The sequence below is a fragment of the Patagioenas fasciata genome, chromosome 1 (genome assembly GCF_037038585.1).
Source record: "Patagioenas fasciata isolate bPatFas1 chromosome 1, bPatFas1.hap1, whole genome shotgun sequence".
Lineage (NCBI taxonomy): Eukaryota > Metazoa > Chordata > Aves > Columbiformes > Columbidae > Patagioenas > Patagioenas fasciata.
In genome coordinates, this window is record NC_092520.1 from 212,970,360 (window position 1) to 212,992,511 (window position 22,152).

General features: G+C 41.2%; 1 protein-coding gene across 1 annotated transcript in view; it reads right to left on the bottom strand.

Annotated features, from left to right (window-relative positions):
- CHCHD3 (coiled-coil-helix-coiled-coil-helix domain containing 3) overlaps nucleotides 1-22,152 on the bottom strand; it is a 174,004-nt gene that overhangs the window by 131,408 nt on the left and 20,444 nt on the right. The window lies entirely within an intron of this gene.

The following is a 22,152-nucleotide window of genomic DNA, read 5'->3' on the forward strand; positions in this document are numbered from 1 at the left end:
TGCTGAGTGGTGTCTGATAAGGGGTGTTCTCCTGGGGAGAATGGCAAGAACCCCCAGTTGTATCACCCATGGGCTCATTACCACGCTCACAGCGAGCAGCAGGTTGCCCAGCATTTAAAAGACCAAACCACTGCACATGACACCACCACCAAATACCAGCATTGGATAAAACCCACAGAGCTCTTCCCTGCATCTTGGGAGACCAAGCAGTGACTGACCATGGACATTTTGATGGCCTCTGACCTTTCCTATTTGTCCACCTACTCTTCTGGAAAAGTCCAAAAGACATAGTAATTTATGCATCATGTTATACATACTTCTACAAGTATGGATAAATCAATCACTTATTCACACCACTTTCCTGTACTACAATACAGGAGAACACAAGAGGAAACGGCCTCAAGTTGTGCAAGGGGAGGCTGAGGTTGGATGTGGGGAACAATTTCTTCCCCAAAGGGCTGTGGGGGCATTGGAACAGGCTGCCCAGGGCAGTGCTGGAGTCACCATCCCTGGAGAGGTTTAAAAGACATTTAGACAAGGTTCTTAGGGACATGGTTTAGTGCCAGCGTTGGGTTATGGTTGGACTCTGTGATCCTGAGGGTCTTCTCCAACTGAAATGATACCATGATTCTCCACCTGGTTCAGCTGACTTCCCCTCCACATACAGAGGTACATTGAGCTTCTTACACATTTAAAACAAAGCTTGAAGAGCACGAAAAAAAAGAATAAGACAGCCAAAGATGAGACCTGAAAAAAGATCAAGTACATCCAACACATTAATTGGCCAACATCTGTGGCCAGGCCCAACAACCTGAAGAGCCATTTCCAAAATAATAGAGCACATTTAGTCTCTCAATCAAATCACTGCTGGTGGTTTCGGAAGGGAAAGGGTTTTAAAGCATCTTGCCTAGGGTTTTATTCTGAAAAGGATGCAGTGAGGGAAACACAAAAGCATCCGTCTTATTGTGGGGTTCCAATACTCCTCCATTCAGCCTTTTCCAGACAAGAAGACACTGATATTCCTGCCCATCCAGCAGCCTTTTGAAAACCTCAAGGAGGCTTAATCTGCCACCTTATTAAAAGGCCACAAGATGCATGAAAACAGTTTTGGGAGCCACTTGTATAGATACAATACAGCTTTCTGTACTCCATGTAAAGACTAACCTGATCGCTATTAAAAAAATAATTACACAAAGAAAACATGCAAAGCCATTTGTTTAACCCTTAGTATTGATTTCTCTACTAACACTTCAAAACTACATTAATAAGAACACAGGCAATTTATGTTTTCCAAACTCCAAAAGGATTTGAATACTTGTGGGGACAGCTGGTGAGGACAGAAAAGCTCAAGGTACTGAAGAGCTTATGCACTTACCAACAGTTACCGAGATTTCAGGTATATAATACGCACTTCATCTTGGAAATTCAAAGGCCACCCACCAGCAGCACTGGAACAAGGCCAAGAGCTTCACAAAGTAACAACAATTCCCCAGGTTCCAGCATAAGTTGGGGAATGACCTATTAGAGAGCAGTGTAGGGGAAAGGGACCTGGAGGTCCTGGGCACAGCAGGGTGACCATGAGCCAGCACTGGGCCCTTGTGGCCAGGAAGCCAATGGTACCTGGGGTGGGTTAGAAGGGGGTGGTCAGTAGGTCAGAGAGGTTCTCCTGCCCCTCTGCTCTGCCCTGGGGAGACCACACCTGGAATATTGTGTCCAGTTGTGGCCCCTCAGTTCCAGAAGGACAGGGAACTGCTGGAGAGAGTCCAGCGCAGCCACCAAGATGCTGAAGGGAGTGGAGCATCTCCCGTGTGAGGAAAGGCTGAGGGAGCTGGGGCTCTGGAGCTGGAGAAGAGGAGATTGAGGGCGGACTCATTCATGTCTACAGATATAGAAAGGGTGAGTGTCAGGAGGATGAAGCCAGGCTCTTCTCAGTGACAACCAATGGCAGGACAAGGGGTAATGGGTTCAAACTGGAACACAGGAGGTTCCACTGAAAGAGGAGAAGCAACTTGTTGGGGGTGAGGGTGTCAGAGCCTGGCCCAGGCTGCCCAGGGAGGTTGTGGAGTCTCCTTCTCTGCAGACATTCAAACCCGCCTGGACCCCTTCCTGTGGAACCTCAGCTGGGTGTTCCTGCTCCATGGGGGGATTGCACTGGATGAGCTTTCCAGGGCCCTTCCAACCCCGGGATTCTGTGAATTCTTAAAGAAAAAAAATCAGCAATTTCATCTCCTAGGTCTAGTAGATGTTGGTACAACTCTGCTGCTCTCATATTTTTCTCCAACACCTCTACCCTCGTTAGCCACAATTTAAATTCATATCTTCCTCCTCTCACTCAAAATCAGTTGCCTCATAGAAAGAAAACGCACAGCATTCAGCACGATATTAAGATCACAGCAAGAAAACATCACTCAAAGCCCCAAACACCACATATTAGGTAAAGCAGACACCTGCAGCCTCCAAGAAGTTAGCCCAATAAATCGGGAATAAAATACAAAGGAATCAAGTACCCTCTCACATGCAGAGCTGGGAGGCTGCCCATTAGTCTTGGATGTTCAAAAACAGTCATTAATGGAAACAGCATTTGTTATCAGGCACCTTAAATAAATCCTCTTAAAAGGGCAGGTGCATTAAGTTATTAATGAAGAGACACTTAGGTTTGATACAATCAAGCATCTTTTAGAAAATGCTTAGCTAAGTAACAGTCAGAATCAATTTAGAGAAAACAATGCAAAAACTACTTGTACTTTTCCATTCCATTCAGCTTTGTTCATTAAAGCATCCAGTGAACAAGACATCCTTCAGAAAGCAACTTTTTAAAGGCCGGAACAGAATCACACACACGTTCTCCAGGCTATTTAACCATTTTCCTTAAGCTATACAAATGTGCTTTTAGCAAGAATACACCCAAGGATAGAACAGCACAGGCCCTCTGGGCAACAGGTTTCAACACCCAATAGACCTGGTAACTCATAAGGAAGGATAACACGTGTAATTTAAATTAATTATATGGCTTGGGTGCAAGACAGAGGATGAACACAGGGTAAGATAGAAAATCAGAAGGTACAATCACCAAATGAGTGTCTGAATGCATCGACAACAGCAAATAATGATCTATATATGCAGTTTGGTTCATCTTTTACATGGGCACTCAGCAGAAGCTGTTAGGAAAGCATCATTATAAAATGAGTGGTTAATTACTGCCAGGGATTAGAAAGGGGCTACAATAAACCACAGGATACAGCACTAGCAATAGGAAAGGCAAACAGACTTGAAACTCCGCACGCCAACAGTCTCAAATCATTTAAGTCAAGACTTCAAGACTATTAATCTTTAAAAGGGAGAAAATAGGGCCAAACAAGCTGAGCAGCACAATAATACACAAGTCTGGAAAAACAAATAGTCACACATTAAAAAGCATAATGAGATTATCTTAGATGCGATTATGTTTGCTTTAAAAACAACACAAAACCAAAATCCTGAGTACTGCTCGAAAAAAATCTGTTTAATGGCCAGTTGGGCATGAGTGGGGACAGTAGGAGGGGAACAGAAGGTCCAACATATATAGACTATATAAAGAAAAGGCGGGAAAATGACAGATGGAAGATGATGCACTTCCACAGTTCCTCAGGTACAGTGTTTTATCTTTCTTTGCACATAAAGGTTAAAACCAAGGGTAAAAATTGCTCAGATGTAGTTTAGTTCCACACTAAATTTTTGTGCTTAGCAAAAGAATCACTTGGAAAAGTTCTTCAAACTACTTTGGTCCAGTAGCTCATGTGAACATCATCCTCCTCTTAATCCAACATGGAAACATTAACTCTGTCTTTGACAGGTATTGTTTTGTGCATTTTTGGGTTTCTGTTCATTTAGGGTTTGTGGTTTGGTTCATTTCTCTTTGGTTTTGTCTTGTTTGGGTTGTTCTGGTTTTCTGGGAGGTTGTTGTTATTTTGGGGGTGGTTTTGTCTTTTCTCTCCATCAGAATCACTGACTGCTTTATCCCAAATCCACACTGCACGTTCCTCTTCCCCTTCATATTAAAATCAAGCTGATGCCTCTTGTCCTGAAAGGTTGAAAACCTTCCCTCCATAAGGGCATTTATCCTATTGACCATTTTCTACCCAGCCCTTGATTTATCCCAACCTAGAAAAGTGTCAGAGCCTTGAACCTTTGAGCCCCCGCCAGCCAATTAGATTTAGTAGAAGTTAATAAATAAAACCATAAATTGTCAGAAAGTAACTGGTGAATGTACGACCCCACCACACAACTCTTATCCTTTAGGAACACACTAGAAAACAATGGAAAGAAAACCCAAAATGGTTCAACGCAGAGAAGACACAAGGTATAGAATATCGTAACGTAAAATACCTAGCTCTGGGTTTCTACCCATTCTTCTATATCACATTATTAGAAAGGCTCACAAAGCTCACAGAGCAATATTTTAAAAAAATTGTCATATTTTCCATAATATTTCAAACTTAGAGTGGACAGTATGTTGCTGAAATCAAATGTAAAAATCAAGGAGGGAAAAGACGAATACGCTACATTACTGACAAAGTCGCATTTAAGAGCGCCACACCAGCCATTGCCAGACACAAGGCCACTTCATTTTTGCTGGACGAACTACTTCATAATCACTTTTGAAATATTGTCTTGCAGTTACAGCTGTTGCACCTGGTATGGACAGAGCACCGGGGCATCTAAACCATCTATCTGATCCAACAAGGCAGTTCTGGTGTCCCCAAGCACATGAACCGGCTTGTTTGGGACAACAAGTTCAAACCCACCATATGGCAAAGCAACCACAGCTTTGGAGACGGTCAGGTTGAAAATGTCACAAGGAAAACTCATGGCTGAGCTCTAACAGCCTCAAATATTGAATCAGAAGACACGGGATGGGAACCTGGTACCTTCACAGGCTGTGGGCTTAGAAACACAACATGGGTCTTCCACAATTAACACACTTTTCCCACACACATTCCAATTTAAGATGCAAAATATGCAAATATGTAAATACCCTCTATTGATGCTTAATAAACACCCTGGTTTAGTTGATATCCGAATTCTATATACCACACAAAAGACATCAATATCAACAGTAGCCAGTTAAGTTGAACAGCAGAGAAAAAACACACCTAAAATATCAAATCCATCGCTCTTAATTTCAAATGAATGGCCAACTATATAAATGACAGGGTCTCACTCCTGAAATAGGTGACTTGAGGTCCAGGTTGCCATCAATCAATAGCAGACAGCCCACGTACACCCACCCGTGATGTGTCTTCATGGAGAAGCTTCAGCTCCCAAAAAGCTGTCAATCAGCTAACAGAAAATTCAAAATTCAAAGAGATAATTCCAAATTTCAGCTTGCTTTGGGTATCAGTAGCACTATCCAGGACTCCTACATACATCAGTTTTTAAGAAAGCCACATAAACATTTAGTGCATGCTGCAGCAAATAGTTCTGAAGTCAAACTAGTATTTCAATGGCAATTGAAGGCACAGCAAATGTATTCAGTGGGCTTCAATGAGGTGACAAGCCAATGACACAATGAAATATACTCTTCCTTCTTGAATTATTTTGGAAAGAGGTTGGATTTGCTGGTGGCAGCACACAAGGGGTGGAACACTTAGTGTATCAGTATTTCCAGCATGGTTTTCAAACACTGTTTCCCATCTTTTACCCTATAAATAGCCCAAATTAGCCTTATGCTCCATGCGAAAAACAATGAGCCATCCCTTCATTCCGTTAACGCGAAATAAACTCCAGAAATAAGTTATATGTTCTAAAGACCAAATTACCTGTTTCTCTCAATAACAAACAAAACCTTTTGACAGTATTGGGAAGTTGACTGAGATTTGTACAAGTCAATGATCAGAAACAAGTGTCTGTGTGTGCCGGAACAGTCGCTGCCATGAAGGACCTAATTACACACTGCCCACATTTAATTATCATGACCCAAGGATCAGGGCATGGGGAGCATTTAAACTGCTTTTTATTTTCATTATTATTTTTGAAGAATAGTAAAGTCTATTTGCACACTCATACAAATTTAATCATCAAGATATACAGCAACTCTTCCATTTAAATTCAGAATACGGGCACTTATACAACCACAGATTCAGTCCAAATATAAAGTGAGCCTCCAAGGACAGAAATCTGTATTAACTGCTAAATATTGGTAATGTGAAGCAATACTTAAGCTCACAGGATAATCAAATACGAAAACAATGCAATTAAGTGGGCATAATTTAGAAATATTCAATATTTTATTTTCCAAAGGCGCTCTTGCATACATTACATTATCTATTTTACAATGTAAATGTGGATATCAATCAATTAATACTAATTCAAATTAAAAATAAGGCGATACGTGATCCAGAAATAACGAAGCAAGTTCAAATTATATTCAGAAAATCCCCTTTTCAGTATCCCATTATAGTGGTAACTTTAGCAGTAAATCCCAGCAAGAAGCTTATGAGAGGTGCTGGAGAAAACAGGGGTGATGGGGATTACAAGGTTCTTCCCTGTGATTTATGGAATTGGGTTCTGCCTGGGCTTAACAGCTGCATTTCACAATAATAAGAGGTTACTCCTTAAATTCTTCAACCAGACTTTGCCATTACTCAAAAATTACAGGTATTCAATGCAGAGAAGCAAATCCTCAAAAAACTGTCAAGAATTTTCTACCAGAAACTTAAAATTAATTAATAAAAATAAGCACAATTACCACAGAGCAAACACCCTGTATTACAGGACTTATATTTGATATAATGGGTGATAGATACAGGGAAGTCCTGCAAGAGAAGAACTATGAAATATGTCAGTTTATCTTGAAACATGTGACAGTAGCTAAAATAAGTCATTTACCACCAGTAAGTTGATTATGTTAAAGACAAATATCAAAAATACAGATAATTCTTCTTTTCTCTGGGAATTCCTGTTGTGCCAGCTACCGGACTATGGGAAGTTTCCCTGTAACTTCTAAAACTGTTCAACACCCTTAAAAAGTTGTGAATCATTTCAACCAAACCATATTAATAACTCATCCTTCTCACGCACCTCCATAATATAACTATATATATATATATGAAATAACTTAATTCAGCAGCTATTTAGCCATGAGTCCCTTTGCTGTCCTGTTCATTTAAAAAATAAAGAGGTAATAATGAAATGGAAGTATCACAAACCTTGAAAATATCACTGGCAAAACACCCTTAAATGGAAAATCAGTTGCTATTTCAGCTTTCTGTGCTAGTAATTCCTTCTGTAGATACACTGTAAGGCTTTTCTTACTTGATAAAATAGATAAAAGCATCAGAAATCCACAATTCAAACATATAATAATATTGTAAGCAATGATGGGAAGGACACGATGCTTCTGTTTTCAAGAGGATGAAGCACACACCGCTTTTTGAAGGCAACTTGAATTGTCCGGTTTCTGATTTTTCTGGTTCATACGTTTACTGTAAAGCTCTTTTATTCAACAACATGGGGAAATTTCATAGAATCATAGAATGGACGGGGTTGGAAAAGACCTCAGAGATCATCCAGTCCAACCCTTGGTCCAACTCCAGTCCATTGACCAGATCATGGCACTAAGTGCCATGGCCAATCTCTGTTTCAAAACCTCCATGGCCGGTGAGTCCAGCACCTCCCTGGGCAGCCATTCCAATGCTGACCACTCTCTCTGCACAGAATTGCTTTCTCATCTCCAGCCTCAGTTTCCCCTGGCGGAGTCGAAGCCCATGCCCCCTTGTCCTATTGCTGACTGCCTGGGAGAAGAGCCCAATCCCCCCTGGCTAGAACTGCCCTTCAGGTCGTTCTAGAGAGTGCTGAGCTCACCTCTAAGCCTCCTCTGCTCCAGACTGAACAAGCCCAGCTCCCTCAGCCTCTCCCCATAGGGCTTGTGTTCAAGTCCCTTCACATTTACTGGTATCACTTCTATTTCCTTGGACACAATTATCTCTAAATTCTTCCACCACATGTATTTCAATGAAAATTTATCGCTATAGAACACAGTGCAATAATCACGTATTTCTACACATAAGAGCCAAGTAGGAAGGTTTATAAACTAAATCTCCCCCTTTAGATTTACATTTTAAAGTCACCACTTATTGGAAAGAACTACTAACTGCTATTGCACAGACCAACACTCCCAAATAAGACTCTCATGGTTACACAAACAGCAAATTTTGATGTTGTTCATCTACCATCATCATCTTAAAAGACAATTCTCCAGCTGTGATTGCACATTATCAGTAGCACTGAAAAGTCCATTTTCCCCCAATTACAGCCCAGACTGCAGTCGCCTTGGACAGGAATAAGAAGATTCACAAATGTGCTTATCAGAAAGGTCTCTGTTGTGGTTATTTTCACATTCCTACCCGTTGGTGGGAGCACAAGCTCAGAGTAGCTCTGGGTACTGAATTTTATTGCCAAATGTCTCTGTGCCAACCATTTGTGGGGCAGGGGGCTCAGTGGTTCAAAATACAGGGTACGGTGCTTGCTACCAAAAGAAGGTCAATGAAGACTTGTAACGAGTGACTGAATGGGATGAGTCCACATGAATAGGTAACAGGGTGAAGAATCACGGTATTTTCTGATACTGTGCCTTCTATACACACAAAGCAAACAACCGTAGACACAAAACCACCCAAAACCTTTTTTTTTTATAAAAAAATCTGCAGAATATCTACTTTATTCACCCCAGTTTTCCACCTAAATTTAAATTCCGAGTTCCATGCGCACTCACTTCAACTTGAAAAGATTTTATCACTGCCCGTCTTTCTGTAGCAAACCAGCCTGAACAATCACCAGCAGCAAGAGGGCAAGCAAATAAAGAAAGATAACCACAGACTGCTATTTGCTGGAGCATACAACTTTGTGACCATGATATTTCAGCAGCCTTTTGACATTCAAGCCCTTCACTACCACTTACATGTAGAAGCAGTTAAATTTAAACAGTCCTAAAATGACATTCAGCCCTTTGACTGCAACCGCAAGGCTGCTGTGGCCCCCACTGAAAATGTGTTGGACACTCTGGCTTAAACCATTTCCAAACCAGCTACATAATCCCAATGCCAAAGCAAATTATCTCTCTCTTTTGTAAAATTAAAACCAACATTATTTTCCTTCCCATGAGCAACTGAACTAATGACAACCTGGTTCACCAGGATGAAGATAATGTCATATAACACTGGTCAATGATACGTAATCACTAATCATATTGGGAAATACTGCAATAGTACCACTGTCACCAATCCATTTACAAATATTCCAAGAACATGTAAGTAAATTAATTATCCTTGACAAATCTACTGCTCTGATTAGTGAGTGCAAAACTGGTTAATAATTTTGAACTTTACTCTGAGAAACATGGAACATAAAAACAAATTACATGAAAGCCCATAATAGAAGTACACTGTGAGCAAACAGCAGTAAAAATGTACTTACAGGTAAAGGTTATAGAAAGTGTTTCATCCAAAGTTATCACTCAATGTGCTTAGCCCGTTAACCAGATTTCGCAGAGGTTGGAGTTACATGGAGAAGTAAATCAAACATCGAAATTCTACTTCATATGCTTAAAGCAACATCAAAAACTTAGCACTAAATTTTAAATGGAATGAAATTTTTCCAGTAGAAGCTGCCTTTTCAGAATAAAGAATAACCAGCAGCATATCAAGTCATTTTACTTATCCATGAGATGGGCATTAAAACTGTGCACCAAGTCAGAAAGCAACTGCTTTACCTCAAATTGGGTACAAGGAAGCTCGCACTGATAAACAAGTGGATAAACCAGCTGTTGTGTGCTCAAATCTCATCACCTGTTCATTCATTCAAGTTACAACAACAGGCTGATACATGGGTGGTTTGTATCACCACGAAGAAACAGTAATTCAAGAATTTGTTTATTCAGCTGAGATGCAACTTCAAGCACTTTCAGTCCCATCACTGCTGACTCGAGGAGGATACAAGGAAAAGAAATTAAACAGCATTTTAACAAGGTCCTGTAAATGAGAATCACTGACTTAGAAAGGGAAACACAGGACAATCTGTAAGTACTTATGTCTTGAGAATGTCTCTAGTTTCCTACATCCCATAGAGCAGCATGTTGATCTTAGAGAATAACCTCCAAGTCAAGCTTTAGTAATGAAGTGACAGAAGACTTATATCATGTAATATTAATGGTAGGACACTGGAAGTCAGATTAGACATTTCAAATATACACACCACACAAGCACCAAGGGCATTTGCACGCCATGCAAGGATATGGTGGTGATTTGAAAAGCTTCGTAACCCTTCAACACATCTTTATATTTAATTGTCAACAGGCAGCTACTTCAGGTCAAAATTGAGAACACTATCTCCAGCCCAATATTTAGCCATCTATTACTGCTTCTAATAACTGGAAACTTATTGTAAACAACATGAAACTGCAGTGTTTACAGCTATTTTCATTATTCAGAAATAACAGAAAAGACAAATGTTGAAACACCTGAAATTCTTGCAACAATAAAGCAACACCTACATTTTTAATAACAGGTAATCAGATATGCTAACAACAACAGCTTTACAAACAGCTGGGCTCTAAACTGCTGTAATACTTACAGCATCCCAACCAACAGCTTTTTAGTGTTATTAGTTGTAAGCAGTAAGAAAAAGAAGATACTACAGAAGGATTCAGTTCCACTCAGGAATTCAGATTCAATCCTGTTCTAGGAATTAACCACCTTAAGTCACCACCAAGTAGCACATTAACCAGCATGAATGAGAAAACGCAAGAACCAGTAGCACTTCAAATACCAGAAGGTTAATTCAGGAACTCAATAAAAGGTACAGGGAAAAATAGTCTGTCCTAGCAGGCAAGAGGCCAGATGCAAAAATCCAAAGCAGAAAGAGATGCTTCCAGCTAATAGAGAAATATTTGAGGCTCACTTGGAGTAAAAATCTCTTCTGCAAATGACACAGATGAAAAGAAGCCACTGTGCTCAGCAATCCCTTAAATAGATGGACTGCCAGACACAGCAGATTGGTCCTCAGTCAAAACTTGGTGATAAAGTGATGGGATGTGCAGCGCTGCTTCTCCAAGAACAGACTCAGACCTGCTGGAGAGGGGCCAGAGGAGCCATGGGAATGATCCGAGGCTGGAACAGCTCTGCTGGGAGGACAGGCTGAGAGAGCTGGGGTGTTCAGCTGGAGAACAGAAGCTCCGGGGAGACCTTAGAGCAGCCTTTCAGTGCTTAAAAGGGGCCCATAAGAAAGATGGGGACAGACTTTTGAGCAGGGCCTGTTGTGATAGGACAAGGGGTGATGGTTTTAAACTAAAGGAGGGGAGATTCAGGCCAGACATGAGGAAGGAGTTGTTGGCCCTGAGGGTGGTGAGAGCCTGGCCCAGGCTGGCCAGAGAGGTGGTGGATGAACCATCCCTGGAGACATCCCAGGCCAGGCTGGAGGGGGCTCTGAGCAACCTGAGCTGCTGAAGATGTCCCTGCTCATGGCAGGGGTGGCACTGGGGGAGTTTCAAAGGTCCCTCCAACCCAAACTACTCTATAATTCCATGTCCTCCTATTTCTTAAATTTAAATTTCAAAAACCAGGTAGTAATACCCAAGAATTGTAGTTTTTACTCCGGTGTTACCCAAAACTTGCATGCTATACCTCAACATGAGATGATTCGAAGACAAACCCAAAAAAATCCGTTCAGCACACACACAAACTCATCTGAGAACACAATAAATGGTGGCAGTAGCTGCAAGAGCACAGTGTTCCCCTGAGGGAGAAGAAAATAAGTCTTCTTAGCTCCTGTTTAACTAAAAAACAACTTGGTACAAAGCTTTCAAGAAGCAGCAGAACACACTTAACCTGCCTGATCTGACAAGCGATTAAGAGTTTTAGTAACACATCACTGCAGCCTGGAGATGAAAGAATAAAACACAGCTTCGCTTTTCATTGTAATGTGATAAACCATACACATAAAAGATTCTTTAATATCTCACTGGAGATTCTCTAAAGGGTAAATAAATTGCAATGGAAAAATGGCTTTTACTATTAAAACCACAAGGTTTTCTTCCTTGCAGGTCTCCTTGTCCTGCACAATCTCTTCTTAGTTCACTGGAGACTTGGTTTAGAATATTTTGATATATTTTCCCCTTATAGCAGCCCCTCACTTGTCATTTTATTGACAATTATAGTCAGTAGAGATAATTTGCATAACAATATTTGACAATAAAAGCAGAGCTGATGCTATAGAGCAGAATGACAATTTTTGTGCATCATGTTATTAAGACAAATAGAAGTGTTTGCTTTCACCAGTAATTCAGTCATTGGTTTCATTTCATCATCATTATTTTTATTCTTTAAGATAAGTAAATCATTCCAACTGCTCCAAATGACTTCTATTGCAACAAATCTTTAAATGACATACCTTTCATCTTAGCCAGCTATCTGGTCTTTGCGACCTATAATCCCAAGAAGGTCTAGGAAGGATAAAGGAGAAATAACCAGGGTTTATTCTGCTGCCCAGACACAGCATTGACCAGAAATCGCAAATGCTGAAATGCCAGTGGAAATATGAAGTATCAGTCTATTACAGGCAATGTTCAGCACATTCAACTCTCAATATGACCCAAAAACTCGAGCACGTGTGAACTCCCATTTCTGCTATAACACCCATCAGAGACTTCAAACAGGGATTGCAACAAATGTGTCCCAAACAGGCATCAAAGTCTGATTTCCAATGGATAACGTCAATGAGATTAAGAACATAGACATTAAAAAGGGATAGAGAGAAAGAGGAAAAATAATAGCATCTTGTCAGACGGCTTTTTATTTCATTCTAACATAAAAACCCCAAAAACTCAAATTCTTTCCGCAGGTCTGCCTCAAACATTAGATAGGCCGAGCTTGAAAGTGCAGCCCAAGTTTAAGTCAGGGCTTTGTCTATGCTTATAATAGGCCTCAGACTGCCAGGATTTAACCACAAAACACTACAGTACTCAGAACTAGTAAAAGGCAATGGCACCAAGTTCATATGTAAATGCATCACCATTTAGTGCTTAAACCTCACCCTGGTTTGTGCACAGTTCACGGAGCCTTTTGCATTCTCCCAGGTTAATTTTTGTCTCTGCATTTACAGCTTCCCTGGCTTAATTAATAAAGCTTATTGCTGCATTAGAAATTAATACAACTATCACATGTCAGCCATCAATAGTTTCTCAACATGATTTTCCGCTAACCGCTGGAAGATGCTGGTTTAGCACATGCAAATCTTGAATTCCACATCAAGAAGCGGGTGGTTCCAACCTCTAACTCAAAGCAATTTCTAAGCAAATACTTTGGTGTGCTTGTTGTACCAGCTACGACAAAAACGGCTTTAGATGGGTACCGCATAACTACTCAAAGATTATTTTCTTACAGAAGACGTCTGCTCAGTAAACCCTAATAGAGCACATGCAGCCTTAAGCAGAATAGCATGAAATTTAATTTGGACAAATCCACTCGAGACCGAAAAGCGCACAGTATGCGGTACCTAAGAGTTACCTGTTCCTACAAATACAGGGAAACAAAAGTGACACTTGTAAATGGATGCCCATTGAAAGATTAATTCTGCCCGTGCGCAAAAAGCCGCACACACAGAAAACCATTTGTAAAACAAAAAAGCTATAAAGGAAGTAGATTATCATGGCAATAAATCTGCCTCGGCTAAAGACCTGGTTACTTATGCATACGAGTAGGACTGGACCTGACAGAGTGATTTTTCTCAAAATTTCATTTGGAATATCAAAAGTTCTCCATCATGTAAAGGGATAATCCCTAAATAAATCAATCAAATCTCCACTTCAGATTTGACAACATTCATGGCTTTTTTTACCCCAACCCTCGAGCAGGGAGAGAAGGAAAATCCTACAAGAACCACACACAACTCAGTCCCACAAGCTCTCAAAAAACTTAATTCCTCCATTTGCAGAACCCTTGAAAGCCTCAAAATTCATTTCTTCAGTTCTCTTTACAACACTGAATAACAACAAATAAAGCAATAGCAGGGGAGAGGGGGGATTGGAAGCAATTATTGCAATTCCAGCCTTAAATGCCTCCCACGCACGAACCACTTTTTTTCATGTGAAGTCTAAAATAATCATTTCATTACAATAAAAGGAAGAAACAACTGCACAAACTTCAGCCAAATTTATATTGTGCTAAACTCCGGGTTAACATTTTTACAAGTGCCATTTTGAGGCATATTTAAGTGTGTGCATGTCATGCAGTCCACTGCTATACTGAGATATTAATAAGGTATTTCGGGAGCTGGATGGGTTGGCTTTTTTAATTGTTACTATTAATTTACTTGTAAAAGTTTTTTTTTAGGAAAAAAGTTTCTCTCCTTGAAGAGCATGAAATATATCAGCATTAAGGGGAAAAGGTCTGTTGTTCCACAGCATACATCAGCGCTAAAAATGCAATTAAAGTGGCAGCCAAGGCCAAGTGTTGAGGACAAAACCACTTGGTAATTGGACAAATGTTGGAAATAGAATATGAGCGAGCACCCCAGGAACACCCAGGCTTTTCCATTCACACCTTGAAAAATTTCTGTTCATATGACGAGCATTTGGAAGGTTCAGGATGTCCCTCTATCTAATTACATACTTGTTCCACATTAAGCAATCCAAGTATGCTCAACAATGAAATGAGGACTTCTTGCCTGCTCTAATACACTCATCACATCTACCCAACCCTCCATTAATTACAAATCATTTTTTCAATAACATTAATACTGTATTTTAAAGAGACAGTGAACCAAACCCTTCCACAGCCCTCAACTCCAAAATACTATGAAGTAAAAGAAACAGATCTATAAGCTGCTTTATCTGATATTTTCTCCTTCTAATTTCAATAGCCTTTTACAAGGACATTCCCATCCACCTGAAAGCGTTCACAGAACACCTTGCGTGTCACAAAGACAGTAAAAACTGGAATTTCTGCAATACTTGCTTCATCTCCCACGCATAATTCGATCTTCTCTACGGTCCTGCAATCCAGTGACACGAGTGTCAGAGTGAACTAAAGATTTGCTGTTCAGTGACAGCACTAAAGTTGGGCATCTTTAGCAGTCTAGTGAGTTACAAGACGTTTCACCTTTACATAATAAAATACTTCCATCAATAGCCAACCTTTAACCCAAAGAACATCAATACACATCACTGAATATCAAGTTACCTGCAAGAAATTCAAGTGACAAGCAAGTGGCAATAGAAGAAGCCACAGAGAGCAGCATCACACATGCAAAAACACCCAGGGCAGTTTGCTCCAATTTCAAACATGCATCGAAAAACCCTGAGCAGATCATTGCCTGGGTATCAGAATCAATGACATTCTGAGGGAACTGCCCTTCATACACATCCATGGATTACACCCTATAACCTGCTTCCTTCATTAAGAGGAGTAGGATGAACCTCACCCGAACTGCCAAATACTCTTCGGAATTTATTCCGCATTAGAGGCTTCCAAGACTTCCAGATTATCAAAAAAATCACCCAGTATTTCTCACAAATTTCTCTGCATCCCTTAGAAAACTTTACTCCCCACCCCAGAGTCCAGAAGAAACCAAACCCACAAGAATAATATTAAAACCAAAACCAGAATTACTCTAAATAATGCAAGTCTTGGCCTTCTGTGCTACCAGTGGTCCATGGGCCAGCTCAGTCTGACTGAGGATTCCTACTTGATTTACTCCACAGAGGTTTTCAGTACCAGTTAAGTTGAAAACCTCCTCCTAAAGTGTATCCAGAGCTGTACCTAGAGGAGAGCAAGTAAATGCGACTGAATGGAGAAAACAAGTTGTCCTGGCTGCTGCTATAGGAAGGAAGGTTGAAAACCAACATCAGTGGCTGAATGGAAACGCTCAAGATATTCACCAGTGTCTCACAGCAAATTAAACAGCATGGTTTACTTCATTTTTCAGCATGTGCACACATTAGGCATTGCTGCAACAAATTAAAAATAAATACATTCAAGGGTAGAGAACTAACAGGATTTGCTTGCAGAGTATTCTTGTTAAATTGGTATAAACTCAGCCAAACTCTTTAAACTTCCACATACTCAAAAGAGTAAAAATAAACAATTAAAACTCACAAGCCATAAAGCAGAAACTCCCACAACATTCATCATTAAGTAGACTTGTTCTATTTTTTCATTAGCAGCTGACTGTCTATAATTACTAGTGCTGCGATTCTTCAAATAAAATTAAAAACTATCGTTATGAAAGTCAGACAAGGAAGAAGAGCAATGACTTCAAGATCTCAGCTACATTCTCTTGGGCTGCACCTCACAAGAGACCAGTCCAGGTGGTCACATTGGTCTCTGCCCACATCATAAGGATTAAAAAAGCTCAGTTGCACATAGCAAACTTATTTTCACACCCTACCATGAAATCATAGGATCATTCAAGTTGAGAAAAGCCTCAGGAATACCTTTCGTCCAACTCTGTGCTCCCAACAGGATAAGCATTGAGATCAGATCAGGTGGCTCAAGGGTTCATCCACTCACACCTTGGAAACCTCCACAGATGGAGCCTTCCCAACCTCACCAGGAAACCTCTTCCAGCGCCTGACTGGTCCCATCATGACAAAGGATATTTTTCCTTCAGGCTACTCTGAATCTCTCCTGCTTCTGTGTCCACTCCCTCTTCCCTCGTACAGAACGATAGAATCATCCCAGTTGGAAGAAACGCTCAAGATCGAGTCTTATCATAACAATTCCAGCATTAAAACACATGCCCAAGAACCTCACCTACACATCTTAAAATGTCTGCAGGGATGGTGACTCCAGCACTGCCCTGGGCAGCCTGTTCAATGCCCCACAGCCCTTTGGGGAAGAAATTGTTCCCACATCCAACCTCAACCTCCCCTGGCGCAACTTGAGGCCGTTTCCTCTGCTCCTGGCGCTTGTTCCTGGGCAGCAGAGCCCGACCCCCCCTGGCTCCAAGCTCCTTTCAGGCAGTTCAGAGATCAGAAGGTCTCCCCTCAGCTCCTGTTCTCCAGCTGAACCCCCAGGTCCCAACTGCTCCTCAGACTTGTCCTCCAGTCTCCCCACCAGCTTCTTCACCCTCCTCTGAACTCTTAATTCATCTCTACAATTTATCACCATGAAGATCTGTTGGCAGCTTCTCAACAATCCCTGTAGGTTGGAGAAAGCTGTTACCAGATCTCCTCAAAATCTTCTCCGTTCAACCTCAAACAAGCCAAGTTTCCTCAGTCCCTGACCTTGGCTGAACTTGTTCCAGCTGACTGAATGGCTGAGGGTGCCTAAAACTGGATGCAGTATTTGAGAAATGATGTGTAAAGTGTTGAATAGAAAAGGATAATCACATCCCTCTAATCTACAAGAGGTGTTACTGCTCATACAGCCCAGGATGCTCTTAGATGTATTTGCCACCTGTGCACAGAGCTGGTTCACACACCATGTTCCCCGCTGGGGTGCTCAGCCCATTTTCAGGACAGCAAATCCATATCCCTGCCTGTCCCGAGCCCAGGGGCTGCTTCTTCCTCCGGGCACGATTTTCATTTCACCTTCTTGATTTTCATGAGGCTCCTGTTGGCTTCTTCCTCCAGGTCCCTCTGGGTAACAGCTCTGACCTCAAACACACTGACTGCAGCTCTTCAATTTGGGATGAAATGCATTGAGGAGAACTTACTCCACCTCCTCCAGGACACTGGCAAAGCTGTTGAACAGGACAGATTCCTGCAGAGCCCCACATGATACCAGTCTCCAGGTAGAATATGACTCATTAACCCAGATCATCCAACCATTTTTATCTTCTTTTAATACCAGCCTGCTGTCTGGTCATCCGCACTGCAACATCCTAACCCAGATGTAAGAATGCTGGGAGAGGTGGCGTCAAACACCTTGCTGAAGTTGAAGGAAATGACACCTACTGTCCTCCTCTCATCCACAGATCCACTCATTTTGTAGCCTGTTCCTGCATCCAACTCCTGCTGACCTCATTTTAACACTGAAGCTCCATCACCACCTCTTTGTTTAACCAGATCACCCTCCCAAAAATATCTGTTAGTTCTCCTGAGCACTGCAACAGGCCATTCTTGCACTAAGAACAGGTTTTCCTTAAGAACCTCACAGCTTTCTTGAACTCGTCCCTCAGAGCTGCCATCATGCGATCCCACCAACTCTTTTCATAAGCTGAAGTTTGCTTTCCTAAAATTGAGTTAAATCCTGGTTCCATCTCCAGCCAGAACCGAATTCTTCAAATACTTATTCCTGTACACCTCCACAACACCTGATGACACGTTTAATTGTACCAACATACCCTGGGCCACCGAAACTCCATCAAAAGACAGGGACATTAAGAGAAGAGGGTACACAATTAAAAGCCCACATCATTCCGTACACATGAACAAGGATAAGAGATACTTTTTCCCCACGGGAAACACGCAAGGTCTAACCCAATTTCTGAGGAGGTATCAGCAGAACTCCCTTGGTTACACACATAGACAATACATTGTGCTTTATGACATGGGTCCTTCACCAATTTGTTCTCATGAGGACAACTATACAGTTGCAAAAAAACAAATAACACAGATAAAAATATATCAATACAGAGAACAATCCCATTTCCTCAGTGTAATCTGTTTCTGCAAAGGGAAAAAAAGTCTGAGATGCAGAGACTCTTAATATAGCATTTGTTCGTTTTTCCGTAATAGACTATTAGCGTTTTAGATATCCACTAAGCTAAAATGAATTAAACTATTTACTTTGTCTGTTATGAGTAAAGCTTGAGGTATAATGCACACTCAGGAAAAAAATCTCATTGTCTGACCAAATCACTTTTCATCAACATTGCTTGAGGAATTACAGACATATTTTAAAGATTCTACACTTGTTAAACATTTCAGTGCATTTAATATTACTCAGAAGTCAAAAAACTATCCTGGCCAACTAAGATGGTTGAAAATGCAGTATTTAGATGTCAGATTTCATTCTAAGTGTATGTAATTTCATTTTCCGACCCCAAACTGAAGTCAATAAATTCACCACGTATTGGCAAGCAATAAGATACACATTCTCTCATGTAATCCAACACCTCCACCAAAAGCTATCCAAGACTTGACTTAAAGCAAGGGCTGGTTTTAGTAGCTCCAACTTGATTCCCTCTAGACACCTCTACTTTTGTAGAAAAGTTCTATTTGTCTAGAATATAAAAAGATATAAATGCAGGCTAACAAACTGTCAAGTTTCAAGATGCCCAGCTAGTAATGCAAAAGCCAGAGTCCGCTTCCAAACACCACCAGCTCTTGGAAAACTCTCTTCAGAGGCAGTGGGTGATCCACTGTTCAAAAAACAGTCTCTTTAACACCAGATTCATCGAGCGGAAGGAAGGAGTTATCTGGAAATAGGGCTCTCGTTAACAGGGCAAAGAGCTTCACCAAGAAATGAAGCCCCAGCACTGCTGGATCATGGATGGAAGATCCTCAGTGGTGGGATCGAGCCCCCACAGCCACCAACATGGATTAGTTCAATATTAAGCGATCAGAGCTTCAAAGTGAGCGTTCTTCCTGTAACGACACCTTATCAGACAAATGTAGACTCTGACATTCAATTTAGCTGCAAAATAAACAAATCTGTTGACCTACAGCAAAGAAATTCTATAGTTTGTAGTTGTTCTTCAAAAGATACTCAGTGAAAGGGGAACGGATGGTATGAAAACACAGACTTCTGTATAACTTAATTGTCTTCAAAATAAGTAAATTTAGCAACTGAGATATGAGACCAACTGTACTTTCCTGGGGAAACACAAGCAATTCACCTAAATCACTAGTTCTTACAGCACAAATAGGCATGATGTCTCCCAAGCTTGCAAAGGGCCAAGCAATCCATTAAGCCTATCGATAAATAAAAAAAGAACTATTTCCAACACAAAGACAAACAAAATTATGGATCAAAATAAATACACACCAAGAATTAGCAAAGAATTACCAGGGTATTGCAATCTTAATCTCACGTCTCTATACCGCGAAATTACAGATGCTTATTCACAACATTTCCATAACTTCAATGGAAGGATAAAAACAAGAAACAAGCACAACCATAAAAGTAGCTCGGATGTGCAAGTATTATTTTGTATAAATCCTCAACCTAGAATAATCTCTTCACTAGAGTAAAACACATGCACATAATGAGAAGGCCACTACTAAAAAAGAAAACAAGATAGACAATCCAGCAGCACATGCAAGAAGATACAGCCCTGCTCCATTCATTAAATGAGAAGCAATTGCATTTGGCAAACTATATTTTACAAGCCAGGTGACAATTTAAGTCACTTTTAGCACTGATCTTGGCCTTGCCTGCACTATGCCAGTCCTCCTAACCATAAAATTGAGGAGCATAGGAAGAAGGGACCTGGGAGTCCTGGGGACAGCAGGGTGACCATGAGCCAGCACTGGGCCCTTGTGGCCAGGAAGGCCAATGGGACCTGGGGTGGGTTAGAAGGGGGTGGTCAGTAGGTCAGAGAGGTTCTCCTGCCCCTCTGCTCTGCCCTGGGGAGACCACACCTGGAATATTGTGTCCAGTTGTGGCCCCTCAGTTCCAGAAGGACAGGGAACTGCTGGAGAGAGTCCAGCGCAGGGCAACAAAGATGCTGAAGGGAGTGGAGCATCTCCCGTGTGAGGAAAGGCTGAGGGAGCTGGGGCTCTGGAGCTGGAGAAGAGGAGACTGAGGGGGGACCTCATTCATAGGGATCAATATGGAAAGGGAGGATGGAGCCAGGCTCTTCTGGCTGACAACCAGTGACAGGACAAGGGGCAGTGGGTGCAAACTGGAACACAGGAGGTTCCACTTAAATTTGAAAAGAAACTTCTTCCTGGTGAGGGTGGCAGAGCCTGGCCCAGGCTGCCCAGGGAGGCTGTGGAGTCTCCTTCTCTGCAGACATTCAAACCCGCCTGGACACCTTCCTGTGGAACCTCAGCTGGGTGTTCCTGCTCCGGGGGGATTGCACTGGATGAGCTTTACAGGTCCCTTCCAACCCCTGACATCCGGGGATTCTGTGAAAATTGGAAACCCAACTCCTAAAATAGCATCACTTGGGTGCCCCGATATTTGTAAAACACCCTGTGCTGGATTTGCTTGACATCATTAGATGCTCACACTGCACCTTTTCACCCCAGTATTGCTGGAGAACAATTCATCTCATCCTGGAGTAGAATTTTCAAATAAATCAGAATAACTGTCCACCAAAATGTCCTTATCTTTTCTCTGACCACAGAGGGAGCCCAGCTCAGACACAGACACCTACACCACCTCCAATTAAGCAACAGAAAACTAACATTGTAAGCTTCAGATGAAATAAAGATGCTATGTTCTAATCATTCAGGTCTTACTGCAGGACACACTACAACCACAGGACTGCTTTTTAATCAGTGCTGAGTTCGGTGGGATTTTTTAGAAGTCTGAAAGCAAAAGGGAATTCCTTAGAGAACAGTGATATCATTAATATTTCTAGAGCACTGACAAGAAGCCTTACTTGAACCTTACAGGTTCCACACAGACAACAAATAAAAATCGCATGCTCCAACCTCAGCTATTCATTTTCCCTCTTTCAGTAATTACGCCGTGTTCACTGTGCTGAAATATTTTAAATTAGATTCCAGGCTGCCTGGCACAAAGCTTGTTTGATACATTTGAACAAGCCTCAATAATGAAAAATAAAATATTAAGCGAGCCATCATTTTGAGTCATTGATCTGTATAAACTGTATGTGACTTATTTCCGCTACTCCATTATAGGAAAATAGCATATTTTTCTTACAATGTTTGCTTAAGTATATTTCAACAGAAGTTCACTATACTAAAATTCCGTGTCAGTTATTACGCAAGATGCATCAAGTTCTGAAGGGAAGATTATTTGGAATGGATATGTGCTTTTTCTGTTGGATTATTTTACTTTAAGCCTTCAACAATGGATAACACCTCAGAAAACCAGGTCTAATAAACACTCATGTTTTACACTTCAATGTCTGAAGAAAATAACAAGTCATTTAACTCCTCTAAAAGCCCACAAACTACTTCTTCAAAAGAAGATGTGCAAAAAGTTTATGTCAAAAAAACCACCTCTACAAAATGGCAATGAGTTCATTACAATGCTCTGA